A 16,957-nucleotide genomic window follows, 5' to 3' on the forward strand; every position below is an offset into this window, starting at 1 on the left:
CGCAAGGCGGGCAGCCCGGCGCCGGCTGGCGAGGCCGTGTCCGTGCCCCCGCCTCCGCGGAGCAAGGGGATGCGGCGGCAAGCCGTGCCCCGCGCAGCCTCCGCAAAGGCGCGCTGCGGTGCGCGGGGGGCTGCGGGCCTGCGCTGCCCGCCCGCGGCGCCGCCGCCGCCGCATCGGCCGCCTCTCGGCGGCGGGCGCGGGGACATGCGCACTGCCGCGCGCACCCGCTCCGCGCCCGCGCTCCGTCCCTCTCCGCCGCCTCCCCGCCACCCTCCTGCCGGGCGGAGGCGGGGGAGGGGGGAGGAGGAGGAGGAGAAGGAGGGAGGGAGGGGAGAGGAGAGAGACGCGCTGCAACTTGCTGCGGCTCCTCCCTCCCCTCCCCTCGCCGCGCCGCTGCCCGGCCCCTGCGGGCTGCGCTCCGCGGGCAGCGCTCCGCGGGAGGCGGCATCCCCGGGCGCGCCTCTCCGCGGGGCCGGCGGCTGCCGGTGAGTTGGGAACGGTGCGCGAAGTTGGCGTGTCTGTGTTTTGGGGGAGTGGTGGTGGGGGGGTGGTGTGCTGTCGCTGCGGGCGCGGGTCGCTGCGCGGCTGCGGGAGGCTGCGCGGCTGCGGGAGGCTGGTGGTGGGGCCGCCGCAGGGCTGCGGGGCTCGGCGCGGCGCGCACCGCAGGGCTGCCCCTGTCCGGCCGCGGCGGCCATTTGGGGGATAATTTGGCCGGGAGCGGTCGCAGGTGCAGGGCACGGTCCGAGGCGGGCAGGGTCCGGCCCCCGGCCGGGGTTGCTGTGCGGCTTCGCGGGCGCAGCCCCCCGGCATCCCGCGGCGGCGGGGTGCTCCGCGCCTCCCGGCTCTGGCTGCTGCGAGTCAGCCCCTTAACTATATTTTCATTCAAATCCTGTTACGTGGTGACAGACTCCAGTTTGTTTCACAGTGGCATCTGCTCTTGGTCTTGGAAACTCTTTAAAAGGAAGGGATCACCAGGGGAGAGCAGGGGCTGCTTTCCAAAGCGTTTCGGAGAGAGCTGCAAGCACAAATTAGTCCCAACACATCATTTGCCGTGTGTGCTGCTTGAGGCATTTATTTCCCTTAGTGCTTCTAGGAGGGGAGAGAAAAAACTGGCGAACAGTCATACCAGAAAGTTGTGTAGCTTGAATGTTACATACGCTAATGGACCCAATTATCTAAATAAACAAACATAGTGATTTATAGGTGTCTGAACTATAATGCTTTGAATGATAGAGCTCTTTAACCTTTCTTTCTAAAGAAAGGTCCTCAGAGATTCAGTTTTAAGGAGAGTAATATATCATCTGTGGTGCTGAATACTTGAGTTGATTACATTTGTAAAAGGAATGGCCTTTGAAATAATACTGAGCCATTAAGCAACAAATGCAGAAAAAAAGAGAGAGGGAGAGCAAAGATCTTTTTGGTAGAAAAGATCTTTCCCCTTCCTAGCAGCCGTGCTCAATTAACTTTTATCCAGAGTTCTTATTTTATTAAATTAAACTTCAAAAAAATAGGTGCGCTGTGTGAAACCAGAAACAAATCCTCCTTAGTCCTCTTGAAGTCTGTCTGCGTTGCAGTTAAATGATGACCGGAGCAGTGTCTGTTAAGAGAATTTGCAGAAGCAAGCACTGCTAAAGACACCCAGTAGGTAAATGGAAGTACTTTGTTATTGTATTTGTTTCTCTTAGATAATGAGAAGTAGAAATTTCAAATTCTAGGGTTTCTTATTTTACATCTTCAAAAATTTTTCCCTGGTAAATATACCTATATGTGAGGTGCGCAGCTTCAATATAGCAAAAGTGCCTTCCCTTACTGGAAAAGTGATTAATTCAGGTGTTAGCTTATTTAACAAGGGCCAAATTCTGCAGCCTGTGGAGCATCTCCTGTAAGGGGTGAGTGTCTTTTGCCCTCACTGAAAAAAAATTGTGAGTACAGTATGCGCAACATCTTGCAGGCCTGAAGTACAAGAGCAATTTTATCTTTAACCAGTATTTCAACACAGGATTTTATTAACATAAAATCAATATTCAGGTCAGGAATGGGAATCTGCAACTTTCAAATGAGAAGCTGATCTGAAGGCAACACGTTGCTCGTATGAGTAAAGGATGCGGGATATGACACTCAGCAAGCTCACCTGTCTTTGTTCGGTTCCTTTTATGAAATGTCATTTAATGAGGAAAAGAAACAGGTAATCCATTGCATTTTAAGGCACAGTGCTCCTCATAAGCCTCATTGCCAGGCACCTGAATGTGAATGTGACTTTAGATCATGTATTGTATACAAATGACTGCTACTAGATAACTTAGGCTCTAAATTTATCCTGCTATTAAAGTTATATTGATCAGAAAGAGGCAACTGGTTTTCAAGTCCTAAATAAGAAATGCTCAATAATCTAGAGCTAATTTATATTTTAAGAAGCACTGTTCTGAGGAATCCACAAGAAATGCAATCGAGTTTTCCTTACTGGCTGTGCAGTGGCATTTAGTTAAGGAACACTCACTCTTTCCTGGGGCAGCGCTGGCTTCTTTGACACACAAAGGAGTTAAATCTGTTTATCAGCTCATTGATGCTGGTGGTAAAGTGCTGTAGAGTTCAATGGCTGGAACAGGACGGAGTCTTTTTTCTTCTGGTAAGGATGGCGATGGAGAATGGAGGGTCTTTTTCAAAGTAGTTAACACTGTATCATTTGTAACTGCAAAATATAATGTAAGAATAAGATTAATAGACCAAGAAGGCTTGAAAACATTGTTTAACACTTAATTGAAACAATAAATCATTCAAGTAACATTACCCAGGCTTCTTTAGTGATGCCTCTGCTTCCAGGTGTTGAGAACGGAGCAGATTTGGGCGCTGGGTGCGAGGGTGGCTCAGCCCCAGAGCGGCGGTGGGCGGGCGGGCGTGTTGCAGCCTGGTGGCCCTGCTGCAGGGAGCCCCGGCGGGGCGAAGGGGCGCAGCATGCCGAGACTCGCCCCCACCTGCGGGGTGCCAAGCGAGGGCTGAGAGAGCCCCCTCGCAAGTTTGAGTGTCTGCTGAATGAATGGCAGCTGCTGGCCCTGTCCCTGGTTGTACAGCCTGTAGCTTGCAGGCAGGCTGCCCTGGCTGCTCGCTGCCCATCCCTGCATCCCAAGGATGCTATCGGTTGCAGGTCTTACACTGTGTATAACGATGCCAAAAAACTGCTCTGGTGAGGGAAGAAGTTCAGGACGGCTTCCTCCTTGGGAAGATGGTGTGTTTCTAAATGTTCGTATGATCAGATACTGCTTACGTTGGTTAAAACATGGAAAGGGCAAGCAGTGCACACTCATTTGTGTAGTACTGCTAGTAATAAACTCTAGATTTTAAAATCATTGTGCATTCGTGCAGGCTCTCAGAGGCCTTGTAAAATCCTGCTATGCAGATGAGGAAGCTGAAGCCTGAAGATTCGGCTGCAAATTTACTGAAGGGAGTTGAGATGTCCTTGGTTGCTCTTCCCCCATCTCCATCCTGGTATCCCTCACGCTCTGAATTGCCCCGCCATGCCATGGCTTCTCTGTAGGTCTCTCGCAGGCACATGTGCCACATCCATCTCGCCTTCTCCCCGGCCCCTCACCTCCCGAAAACCCCATGGCCGTGCAGGCAGCACTGCCCTGCTCATGAACCGGGCTAAATACCAACCCGCAGGTGTTCGGTGACTCACTCGAGGCCCCAGGCTGAAAACCCCTCTGCAGTTTGGCTCTGCTTTTCTTCCGTGGTGAAGCGGTTTTTACAACATTGTGCCCGCAGTTACCTGGGCAGGGGAGGGCGAGCTGCGGGTGGTGGGACCTGCAAAGGTTGCTCCTGCAAAGGTGCACCAAGCACAGCTGTCAGGTGAAGATGATGAGTGACGGGAGGCGTTCCTTCGCTTTGTGGATGTGATATAACCAGGTTTTAATTAAAGCAGCGGTGGCAGATTATTAGGGCAGATAAATACTGCCTTGTTACAGCCCTCTTGGGTCGTATGTAAGCAGTATTCGTTTTAGAAAGGATGAATGAATAGTCAGTGTGAAGGATAAAGATCGCATTGTTTATCACTCAGTCTTCCGTGGGAAAGTGTAAACTCACGAGGAAAGATACTGTCCATAAATGTCATTTAAATATTTACATAACTTGGGGATAAAATTTTGATATTAACGGCTGCAAGTACCAAGTCATGTTTGGGTTCCTGTCAGAGGTAACTAGGACTTGTACAGCTGGGGTTGGTCGGTGGTGGGCTGTATTTCTATGTAATGCTTTGCTAGCAGTTATGAAGAGCTCTTCTTCAACGCCACTGTGAAAAAAATTTAATTGTTCTTGTCAAAGTGCAGATACAAAAATTAGGAACTTGGGAGACTACATTTGCTTAAACTCCTGTGCTTCAGGTGGGCTTAACTTCTGGTGTCCCTGGGTAAGCAGCGTGCCAGTCACCGTAATCTGGGCTAGGGGCATGGGGGTTGATCATCCTCTTACAGCTTGTGGCTGTTGATACACCTGCAGGGTGAGAAAGAATGACTCCAGGTGGGGAGGGGTGGGTCATTCCCCCCCCATAAATAACTGGAAATGGTGGGAAATGTTCCTGTGCTGATCCTTGATTTCATAATTCTCACAAAAGTTTCTTTTGTCCTTTTCCAGCTCTCAGAATGTGATAACAACCCTTGAAAAAAAAATGTGTGCTTTCATGTAAATGCAATGAGGATGAGCCTTTGAAAACATATCTTAGCTGATGTTGATGAATAAACAAACTTGGCCAGAGTAAATCTTTTCATCTAACTTCAAGAGCCACACTGTAATGAAGTAAATATAGATGTACTTAATGGGCTCCTTTCATCCAAATACATAACAAACCCTCCAAAGTAATGTAAACAAATCTAAAATGGATTTGTAAGTAGCTTGGTTTTTTTTTGGTACTGGAGCAGTTTAGTCTAACCAGGCTAGGGTGGGAGTGGAGCTTGCTCCCAGAGTTGTGGAGATGCTGGAGCGAGTGCTGCCCTAAACAGCTCTTCTCCTGCGGTTGTTCTGCAAAAAAGGCAGCAAGTGCTTGTTCCACATGTGGTTTAAAACACCTCATTTGATGAGCTTCTCCCTGAACTCATCCCTTTGGAAGGCAGCTTGCAGATGAGGTTTCGAGAGGCAGGGGAACCTGCACTGGCTGCACAGGGTCTCGTTGCTGAGCCCAGGCTGCCCCAAGAGCCTCTCCGAGCGCCGGAGGGCTGACAGCCTGCGCGTGGCATACCACCGCTTGGCCGGACGCTGACGTGCCTAGGGGGCTTGCTCTGCAGGACACGTCCTGGCGGTGCCCCAGCCTGGTTCCTGGGTTCACGGAGTACTTGAATCTGGTGTTAAAGGTGGCCTTGGGGCCGTCATGACAGCTGCTGTAGACACAATCATTGAAATATGACTGCAGCGGTGGTGTTGACTTTGGCAGCATCTTGTTGGTTGGAAGCTGTGGGAAAGAAGAGCTCAAAGAATAGGTCTGCAGATCTGGACGTTCACTGCGTGACAGTGGATTTGGTTTCGTTTCAAGACTTGTAGGATGACTGTTTTCAATGACAGCATTTGTAAATAGATTAACGACTTCTTGTGGAAAGCGTGCCTAGCAAATACAGCTGTATGATTTCACTGTCCTTGCTTCATGAAGAAGACCAACATGTAATGTTTGTATTTCCTGTATCACAGAAAGAGTCTTTGGATCTTCTCTTTAAAAAGCACAGTTATAAAACCATTTTACTTTAAAGACAAGTTCTTTGTTTTGAAAAGGATAAACCCTGTTTTGGAGAAAAAGACCATAATTTGGTCTTATCTTTTCTTAATAGGAAAAGTTCAGGTCCATTTCATTCCATTGTGGAACAAAGTTCTGTTCAAAGCTGGGTGATATGCCTATGAGAGTTTGAATATTAGACTATTTAGACAACTATGTCATCATAATTACAGAAATTCTTCAGTATGAGCTTTTTCTTTGCTGAGATCTTGATGAGTGGGAAATACTATAAAGAATGATTTCTGTGACTGTTGGAGGAATTTTGTGAAAGAGCTTTAAATCTAGCAGTGTTGTACTTTAAAAAACACGACAACTAAAGTCCAGATTCAACTCACTATTTGACACCTCAAATACTCAGACATCCAGTTTAGCTAGTTGTGTTGTGCCACGCGTACAGAAGTGAAACGCATTAAAAACGCTCTGAAACAAAATCTCTTCATTACTCTGTGGATTGCTCACTTCTTCGCTCCCGCGCTTTGTTCTCGCAGGCGCGGGGGAAGAAGGAGGTGCTGCTTTAATGAAGGTGTACGTCAGCCTCCACTGCTCCTTTCAAAAGGTCACCCAACTAAACAGCAGCAATGAAATGCATGACAAAAGATAAATCTTTTATTGTCCTACGGAGATACGTGGCATTCCAGTATTTTAGAGGAACGACTTAGCTGCTGTAGTTAAGACTTCTTTTCATCTTATCGTAGCAGCAGTGCCTATGATGAATTACTAAATCAATGAAAATTTTGCATCTAATGCACGGCAGGATAGGGCCTCAAATTAAGGGCCGTTTGATGTGCAGTACCAATTACAACTGTGATATTTGGGCTTGATCTTTCAAGATTTTACTGCGGTTAAGTATTCTTGCTCAAACTGTTGACTGCAATGGGACAAGTCTTTGTGAGCAGTGATTTCTCATTTGAGCAAGAATTTGCGTTATTGAGCTCCTATTTACCAGACATTGAAGTGTAGTGATGAATTTCTTTTCTTGCAAGAAAGAAGAGCCGTTCTGCTACCCACTGACTTAATAAAGTGTATTTGAGTTGAGTTGATCTAACAAAATCTCATTTTAATGGAAAAAGTGTCTTAATGTAAGATCAGTTCATCTTTCTGATGACTTGATTGCTTTAGAGTTATTAGCCAAGTTCTGTAACAGTCTTTAAAGGTGCTAATACTTGCTTGCAGTTTAATAGCCCTAACTATTGCTAATGTACAGGAAATGTTCAAATCACATCATTGAGAGAGAACCCTAACAAATCTTACAGCTGTTTTAATGTGAGGTTTCAGATGTTACTCTTGTTTAATTGAAAGGTGAATGCTATAAAGGCTTTGTCAGTCTGCTGTTTCCAGATGACAGCACTTTCTATGGAGTAAATGTAAGTCCCAGAGCGCTGATCCCAGCTTTCAGCTTCAGGATTCATCGCTCAAACTCCTCCTTTTTTACCTGGCAGAAGTGTGCATCTGTGGTGTTGTCTGGATTTGTGTCTTGCAAAAAATACTGGTTTCGATCAAATAAAATGAGAAAAATTTTCTGAAATAATGGTCACATTCTGCCTGATACTGGGGAAAAGGGGGCCTTCGCTCCTTCTTCTGGAAACCAAAAGATTAAGCTTCCTTATAAAGGATTAACAGAGCTCTCTTCTGTTAATTCGTAGTGGTGTAGTCAAAGTGCCTGATTCTACATCAGTGGAAAATCCATTATCAATCAATGGGAATTTTGCAGCTGAAGCCAAAGGGATTAGAGACTTGTCATTGGAAGGGACTGAAGGAGGGAAAGGCCTGGATATGCCTGTTGCCGCATGGCTGTGAGCCACCACCAGGCTGTGGCCACAAATAATGGCAGAGGAAAATCTTCGGTTGCCTCAGGCAGGCTATTTCCAGAGACGTAGGGAAGGGTTAGTGCCACTGTACGGGGCTGTACAGAAACCTTACCTGGGGTGCTGCTGGGAGTGAGATGTTACTCATGTCCAAGCAAGATGATTTCGAAGTGGAAGAGGTACACAGAGAAAGATGACCTGAAGTCCTCTTCTAGGGATTGTGCCATGGTGGGGGAGAGTTAATGAGGAGGTCAGATGTGCAATGGGAGCAGGAGTTAGGAAGAGCAGTAGAAGAAGGGCGCAGATTTGGGGGTGAGGGGTGCAGAGGAGCACGGTGCCTACACCACAACTCTCTTACCTGCTGCCACTCAGGCTGCCACTCCGGGACGTTGGTTGAGGAGACTGGAGTGTAAGGGAGATGCAGGAAGAAATTGCTGAAGGAATTGCTAAAGAATTTGCTACTGATGGTGTTGAGGGTGATGTCCTAACAAATTGTGTTGCCTGCCGAAGTTTCTTCCTTTAATAAAGAATAGCTACTTTTCCTCCTAACAGAGTGCATAGACCAACGCTCAGACTGCTAGAGCCTGCAAACTATAAGAAAACCTGCGGTTCCAGACTTTAGTAAGGAATATTCACCAAGCACATTCCGAAATATAATTTAACTTTCTTCTGAAATGCTGTCATAGAGTTTAGCTTAAAAGTAGCTGTGATCTAGAGCCTAGTTGTGGAGAAAAGGGTGGTCTCCATGACCTCTGCTGCAGCGTTTGGTAGGTACTTTTCCAGGGATGGAACCTAATACATCACAAAAAACTATTCAGAGTAAAAATTACACTTTTTACAATGATTTGGTAAATGTAAATGTATTGTCTTGATCTGTTATAATAAGCAAGATTGTGTCATTTAGTTTGGCAGTTACAGAGATTAAATTAATTTCATTTTCCTTTACTCTTGTTAAATGCAAAGTAATTGAGCACACATCATGGAAGGTTGAGGCTCTCTTGTTTGTAGCTTCATCATTTATTAATCTAACACATTAGATGAGAGGCTTTATAGATTTGCTTGCCTAAGGAAAAAGAAGAAGAAAATATATAAAAGCCAAACTAGATATGTGTATTCTGTCTCACACTTTGAGGTACTGTCAAATGTTGCCTCATTTTTAGTACATTTTGTAAGAAAGGAAACTGATTTTCTCCCAGAATGGTAAATTGTGACCTAACGCTTAAATAGTCTGAATAAGCTCATTTTTGGATAGGCAAGGTCACTTGTGCAGTTCCTCCCCCTCGCACTCTTCATGTAGGGATATAACGTTGTAATCAGGCAGGCAAAATAAACTACAAATGAGCATGCCGTAGAAAGGTATGTTTGGGCACTATCTTGACCATCTTAATTGGCTGTCCTAGTTGCAGGAGGAAGCCGTTTGTAACGTGTGCCTTCCTCTAATTTAGCCTTTTCAGAAAACAGTATTGGCCTAATACAGGCAGCGGTGCAGCAACAGCTCAGTGGTGGCAGAAGCGCTCTCTTTCTTACCTTTATGTAGCTGGAGGGGATTTGAAAATTGGATATTTCTCTCCGTCTCTGCAGCTCCAAGTAGCCCCAACACTGCCAGCCATGGATTAGTGAAATAAATCCCTCACGTTCATAGTGAAGTGGAAAGTATAAAGAGCATTTTCTGCCTTTTTTCCCCCTTTATAATGTGTCATTTGCTAGCTGGCACAGTGACCTCCATTTCGTGACTCTTGTGATGTGACTTGTCACAGAGCTTTTCTGTGTGGATTAATTCATCACTCAAGGGCATAGTAGCATGTGACATTATGCATGTGGACCTGAGGTAAACAGTTACCACCTATAGACCACCTATAATGAATCTGTACTTCAAATATTATCTGTTAATGCAGTTTGATTTTTTTTTTTTAAATGTGATTTTCTTTTTTGTTTTATCTCTTTTCTTAACTATGTCCTTGGTAGTCAAATGGGATGCATACAGGCTGGATCGATGGGCCGAGGCCAACTGTATGAGATTCAACAAGGCCAAGTGCCGGGTCCTGCACTTCGGCCACAACAACCCCAGGCAACGCTACAGGCTTGGGGAAGAGTGGCTGGAAAGCTGCCCAGAGGAAAAGGACCTGGGGGTGCTGATTGACAGCCAGCTGAACATGAGCCGGCAGTGTGCTCAGGTGGCCAAGAAGGCCAACGGCATCCTGGCCTGTATCAGAAATAGTGTGGCCAGCAGGAGCAGGGAGGTGATCGTGCCCCTGTACTCGGCACTGGTGAGGCCGCACCTCGAATACTGTGTTCAGTTTTGGGCCCCTCACTACAAGAAGGACATGGAGGTGCTGGAGCGTGTCCAGAGGAGGGCAACGAAGCTGGTGAAGGGCCTGGAGCACAAGTCTTATGAGGAGCGGCTGAGGGAACTGGGGTTGTTTAGCCTGGAGAAGAGGAGGCTGAGGGGAGACCTCATCACGCTCTACAACTACCTGGAAGGAGGTTGTAGCGAGGTGGGTGTTGGTCTCTTCTCCCAAGTAACTAGCGATAGGACAAGAGGAAATGGCCTCAAGTTGCGCCAAGGGAGGTTTAGATTGGACATTAGGAAAAATTTCTTTACTGAAAGAGTGGTGAGGCCTTGGAACAGGCTGCCCAGGGAAGTGGTGGAGTCACCATCCCTGGAGGTATTTAAAAGACGTGTAGATGAGGCCCTTAGGGACATGGTGTAGTGGGCATGGCGGTGTTGGGTTGACGGTTGGACACGATGATCTTAGAGGTCTTTTCCAACCTGTATGATTCTATGATTCTATATCTATAGTCAACTTCTCATGTTGCCAGTGTAGCCAAATTTGGAAAAAAATATTCCTGGCAATTTAGCACATTAACTTTGCCAATGCATTGGGAAATGTTTTTATGCTAATTGTGTCAAGGTACGATACCACAGTTCAGTTTTCCAGGGTATCTTGGTGGACAGTCTGTCAAATCTTTTAAATTGTTGTTCCAGTCAATTATATTGACTGAAGTGCAAGCAAGAATTAATCTTTTTTTTCCATTCTTAACATGAAGATTTAATTTCATACTCTTGATTTACATTTCAGTATCAATTGTGTATTTTAATTTGTGTGAGTGAACCCTGAAGCCCTGACTCAGTTGTGACTCCATCTTTAATTTTGCCTGACAAGTCCATCTCATTTCTGAAAAGCACGTACACCAGGAATTGATTACCATTAGCAGCCGGGTAAATGGTAGGGGAAGAAGTGATGTCTGGGTCTGGTTACAGAATTGCGTTATGCTGTGTGGTCTCGCCAGTTACGGTGGAATTGATGGATGCTGGTTTCCAGGTGATTTCTGTTATCATCCTCCTCAACAGGTTTGGTTCAAAACAGCCCTGGGGAAGTACTGGAGAAAGCAAACTAGTGCAGAAGCAGAGGATTGATTTCCCCCCAAAATGGGAGGTCATTATTATGAGGAAATTAGCTAAATTATTTACTCAGCAAAGCAGGCAGATAGCCAATAACTCAGCATTTATGTGTTTCCCATAAACATAGTGTGCCCAAATGGTGCGGTGCAGTCGGTTCCCGACAGGCACATCAACACCTGTAGTTGGCCTGGGAGGAGAAGCCCAGTCTGTGAAACAAGTGATGGGACCCCCAAACTGCCATGGTGGTGGCCTTGACGGACCTGCCTGGCCATGTCCTGGTTTCCAGCACCTGCAGAGATGTTGGCAAGGTAGGACAGGCGCCAGACTGTGGAGCAGTGGGAGTCTTCTCTTAGAGGTTTTCTGGAGGCAGGCCACCTGGGGGTTTCATCCCCAGCTGTGGACCATGGAGCCTGGAAGCGCTGGAGTCATCCGGCACCATGGGATGTGGTTCCATGCAGAAACGAGGTGGCCTGGGGAGGTGGTTGTACCTACCCCGGGACACCACAGCCCCGGAGGTTTGGACCTCATGGTTGGCAGTCTGGGAACCTGGAAACCCTTGGTTGATTTTTGTCACTTCTTTCCTTCTCCCAGCTGTGGGAATTACTGAAATACTAGTTCTTGGACAGTGGTAAAATTAGCACGAGTTGTCAGTTTTAATCAGTAAATAATGTTTTATTCAGGAAATGCAGTAACCAAGAAAACTTGTTTTCACTTGGTTTTCTGAACTAGGCAGATATTATTCGTTGCAGTGCTGTGATTCCCTGGGAAGGAGAATTTCCAAGACTTTGCAGTTTCTGTGTTCCACGTGGCACGATGTGTGCCCTGCTCCACAGAGCAGTAGTACTGTCTATATTAAGTATTAGCCTGTATACTTAATTACACTGAGCTTAAAAAAAAGCAACAGCTTTAAACAGAAAAGGCTTCCTTTCACTGGAGTCTAGAAGAATAAAGAAAAAAAAACCCTCAGGAATTTCTGTGCTTAAGCTATCTGTCAATAGATAGTAATGGGTTTTCTGAGGTGTAACTCTGAAATGTTAGTGCTCATTTAATAAAAATCATGCTCCCTGCAGTTCATCAGCGGCTGGCACTTAGAAAGATTGAATTCAGAAAAAATAAGTGTGAAGATTGGTGTAGGTAAGTGTCCAGAGCTGAGAGATTTATACCTTTTAAACATCTAGCTACCTGGTTTTATTAACACTCCAGGATCTGTGATGTGTGTCGGTATCAGCCTGACGTTAAGCAGATTGGAGCAAGCACTTGCAAAAAAAATTAGTGCTATTAAGTCAGTCGTATGCTGAAGAGCGAGGTTTCGGTGGCAGGGAGAAGTGCAGTGCTCCTTTCTCTTCCTGCAGCTGGTGTTTCAGTTTGGCAATGGAGGGGTGGTGTGGCTGAAGGCACGTGCTATGCACGTGCTACGCACTTAAAACTTGCCTTTTTCTCACTCTGCTGCATGATCCTTTAATGGATTTTTGTCCCTTAGCCCTGGCAGTTCGATACAGGAAAGGGTTAACTTCCAAAAGCATGTCTGGCAATTTGGCGTGTACCAAACTTTAATTAGGGGATGCCGATACAGTGCAGGTTGTAAAGTGGAGCTTGCAGGAGGATCTAGCCAACATGGGATTGAGGGCCACGGGTCATTTATATGCTGACAGAGGAGTCATCTTCTGGTGGGGCAGCTGTACTTGTGGCTGGCCCCAGCTGATCAGCGCTGTGTCCAGGGGATGTCACCTTTGGCCCTGCTATGGAGAGCAGCTAGGAGTTACCCACATCCAAAATTTGAACATATGAGTGGAAGAGACTGGGAATGAGGGGAAGTGCAGAGTCCTGCGCCTGGGGAGGAACAACCCCAGGCACCAGTACGTGCTGGGGGCCAACTAGCTGGAAAGCAGCTTGGCAGGAAAGGCGCAGGGGTCCTGGTGGACACTGAGTTGGACACGAGCCAGCAGTGTGCCCTTCTGACAAAGACGGCGAGTGACGTCCTGGGCTGCTTTAGATAAAGTAGGATTCTGTGATGGCACCAGCTACGCTCTTAAAGTGGCTGTGCTGGATGGGTGATAGGACCACCTCTGTGCCACCTTCTGTGCAGACATGCTTTTTTTTAAGAGACCCTGTTCTAAAATAACAGTTCTTTAGTTTGTTCTTTAAAAATTTGAAAAAGATTCTCCATTCTCCCCGAAAAAAAGGATATCAGCGTATTCTTGGTACCTTATGTCTGTATCCTTAGTTCACTCCCACTTTTTCACCTTAAGTTTTTAAACAGAAAATCTCTTATATGCTCCCTGGATTGTTCTGCAGGGATGCAGTATCGGTCATTGTCTCCTGTTCCTGCAGGGTGTGTGCAAAAGAGCAGTTATTTCATCTCTGTTCTGCCCACGTACGTGAAAAACAAGGAAAAATCTCATTCTTTGCAGCAACTTGAGCCTGTAAATGTTGGACAAATAGTGCTTACTGTGCAAGCCTCTTGTCTTGCTATTTCTAAATATTTCCTTTCCTTTAAAGCCCGGTTCTTACTAGCTCCATTTCCGAGCCATTTGTAGCTAGCGTCATGTCCCATGTGCCTCCATGGAATAGCAGACGAGGTGGCGAGCTTAGCTGTCGTACTAATAGGCCTTAAGCGGTATCATGTCCAAGACTCAAGGCAGGAGACTTTTATCAACACAAGCCTACAGAGAAGGCTTTTGTTGTAAACCACGACGGTACGCTGCCTGTTTCCTCCTCCTGGCGAGTTAACAGCCGCCTGAAAACAAACCCCACCAAATGTGCCGCTTTTTATGCACGTGGGAGCAGTGGAGCTGTTATCGGTGACCTTAGCCTTCTCGTTTTGGCTTGCAAGCTAATTTTCTATTAATTACAGGCATAGCTTTCATCTTTGTCAATAGGGCAGCAGCAGTAGAGTTATCCTTTGACTATTGATGTCTGATTTGTTTTTATCCCCAGACTCACTGTTTGCAAAATAGACTGAAGCATTTTTTGTATAAATTTATTTCCTATTCACGATTTTTAAAATTCACAAAGAGCCTGATCTTAGATATACTGGTGCTGCCTTCTCAGTGTAAATACTATTGCTCTAGTGTGATCCTTGGAGACTGTAGAGGCTTTCCAGGTCAGGGAAAAAGTTTTTTGAGGTGAAAGAGGAGCAGTCTTAGCATAAGTTTTTTGATTTTCCCAAAGGAGAAGGAAAGGTCTCTCCTCTCCATTTTAGGAGAGGACAAAATCCAAACCTTTACACTCCCCAAATTAAAGGTATGCATGAGAGCTTAGGTACTGTTTAAGTTTTGAATATACTTGTAATATTAGAGACTTCAAAAGAGAAACAGCTGCATACGTGAATAGAGTGGCGAAGACCTTAGTGAGCTGCAAAATGGGTGAAAATTTCTTTTAAAATCTGACATGGGAAGTGGATGTAGACTTAGGTGGGAACAAGAGAGAGACATATATTCCTTCCTACAGAAAAGAGATTTCATTCTTTGGATTTGTTACCTAAAGTCTCTGGTGTGGGAAGAAAAAGTGCTTGGGAAGATTGGAGTTCATACAGCATCGTAATTCATGTTAGAATATTTAGGAAGGTTCAGAAACAGACCTCATTATTAACCAAAAGGTTGCAAAGGTTGACAGGCCAAAGTGTACATGAATAATAACTGTTGAGAAGATTTCCATGAAAACTGAAAATGTGGATTTCTTATCACTTTGGAATTTGCATGTTCATACCCCATTGTGGCTTCAAAGGGATTATACAAGCAAACCCCTGGTGCAGAGAGGTGACTGCACGTATAGAGTGACACTTGGTGCAATGTTTGCTCTTTATTATGCAAGAGGTATGGTTATTTTTAGTTTTGCTTATGTAAAAAATGTGACACTCCTAAAACGGAGAAGAAATATTCCAGTGTTTTCATGTTTTTATTGCAGCTAATTGATATGAGACAGTGATCCTAATATCTGTACCTAATAACAAAATAAATCAGATTTTTTTTTCTGTTTTTTCTGTTGTATATTTTATTTGTCTTATACTCACATGTGGCATGAGCAGTGAACTCAAGAATTACACTCCTGTTGCATTTAGGCAAACTTACCATTGTAATACAAAGAAAATACACACCGAGACTTCAAAGAGCTTCAGAAAATGTCTGAATTACAGTGTATACATATCTTAACTTTTAGGGCTTTTTAGACACTGAGGTACCTTTCCCACACCCAAATAACAGCAGACCTGTTGAAAACAGAAGAAAGTCAGGAGGGAGAAAATTAATATCCTCAGACGTGGCATGGGAGGCTGCTTAAATACATTGTAAAAGTCATAGTATATGGAAGTCATGTATATAAGCACGCAGAAACAGTGGTCTGCTGAAAGCACAAATGTTAGGAGTTATTCAGACTACAAAGATATCCTTGAGCCAGACTGTGTTGAATCGAATGCAAACTGAGCATGAAGATCTGAAAAGGACTTTGAAGAGCAAAGACCCTGCAACGTAAAAGTAAGTGATGAATTGTGTATATATATCTAAAAAGGTGGATACCTGTAGGAGCACTGGTGGGCATGCAGGGTCACCAGGCAGGACATCAGAAAAATGAGAAGCTAGTTGAATTGGTCCTTGCAGGGAAATTTGGGGAGGTGCTGCATTGGGTAACGAAGATGAGAAGGTGTCAGACTGCTGAGGTATCACAACAGAAGTGCTGAGAGAAGCTGGAGAATTGAATACGGAGGCGTCACCATGTGTCATACAGAGCATAGCCAGCGCTCTGAAGAGGCAGCGCTGCTGACAGAAAACACACCACGCGCGTGGATGCCGCAGCTGCCGTTTGTGAATCTGAGCACTGGATTTCACTTAAAAACCCCTTAAAATTTTTGGCGGAAAGCAAGTGGTGATTTTGAACAGGCTGGCAGTGACAGTCCTGGGAGGGTGTGAGCTCCCAGGGGGACAGTTTCTCTCCTCAGCCCACGCCAGCTCCCTCCTTTGAACTTCTGCGGCTTTGCGCCCAGGTGGGTGGGCACAGCAGTCCTGCTGCCGTCCGTTCCTGCCGTCCTGCCTGCAAGCCCTCAACTAACTCCACCATCTAAGTCCATCCTCCCCCAAAACTAGCTCCTTCTTGACAAGATACTCGTCTTCAGCTTGCCTCTGATTTGTGAAAGTGAAGAAAAATAATGGGAAAAATGGGTGCTTGGTCTTTTGGATATTTCATGAGAAGGCTGTATTGTTCATAAATAATTTATGACTTTGAAGCTACACACTTTCTCCCCAGCTTATATGTCTTGTATAACTGAACTGTATGATTTACCTTAAATTGCCCATCTGCCACGCATCATGAATCTTCATACGGCGCTGTTTCTCCTCTCCTGTACGGCCTTCACTTGTAGATAAGAGATTTGCATAAAATGATTTCTTCATGTAAATGCAATCGGGCTGCGGCTCCAGCATCTTGTTATAACATATGTACCAATCCCCTTGAATTGGGCTAGCGCCTACCTCGGTAATTGAATCTATTTGTTTGTTGCTGTAGTTTCGGGAATTAGTGGGGAGCAGGATGCATGCACTGACGTGCTTTTACTGCGGTCTTTGTAGCCTTACCTTATCCTAAGGCTTCTTTGAAAAAAAACAGCAGGTGAGGGTCGGGATGGGGGTCGGCAGTGCTGCAGCTCAGGCTGGCGCTGGGGTGAGAGCCAGGGGCTGGGGGGGGCTCCCCGGGGACACCCCGATTATCCACGCTGGCTCTGAGCCAGGCAGCCGGCCGCTATGGGCACGACCTGCCCAGGGCCCGCACAACCGGCGTAATTAAAATGGTGCGTAAGCCAGAGAGATAAGGAGCCCTGCCATTTCGGTTGGTGTCATTCAGGCTATGACGTGGGGCCTGCCGGGGGTCCGTGAGATGCCGGGGTGTGTGAAGCCCCTGCCCGAGAACGGAGCAACCAAAGCACAGACCATTCCTGCGCCCCTCTGCTCCCAGCAGTCTTAGCCTTGCACTTACACAACATGGAGTATTTTTTTTTTACCCCCAATCACTGTT

The 16,957-nt window shown here is 46.0% G+C and overlaps 1 protein-coding gene across 1 annotated transcript in view; it reads left to right on the forward strand.

Annotated features, from left to right (window-relative positions):
- Window positions 1–322: 322 nt before the first annotated feature.
- The window catches only part of PAG1 (phosphoprotein membrane anchor with glycosphingolipid microdomains 1), a 109,330-nt gene continuing 92,695 nt past the window's right edge, over window positions 323–16,957 (forward strand). The window contains exon 1 of the mRNA XM_075141597.1: window positions 323–485. The gene's annotated coding sequence lies outside the window, so the exon portion shown is untranslated. The remainder of the gene's footprint in view (window positions 486–16,957) is intronic.

This window comes from Calonectris borealis, chromosome 2, assembly GCF_964195595.1.
Source record: "Calonectris borealis chromosome 2, bCalBor7.hap1.2, whole genome shotgun sequence".
Lineage (NCBI taxonomy): Eukaryota > Metazoa > Chordata > Aves > Procellariiformes > Procellariidae > Calonectris > Calonectris borealis.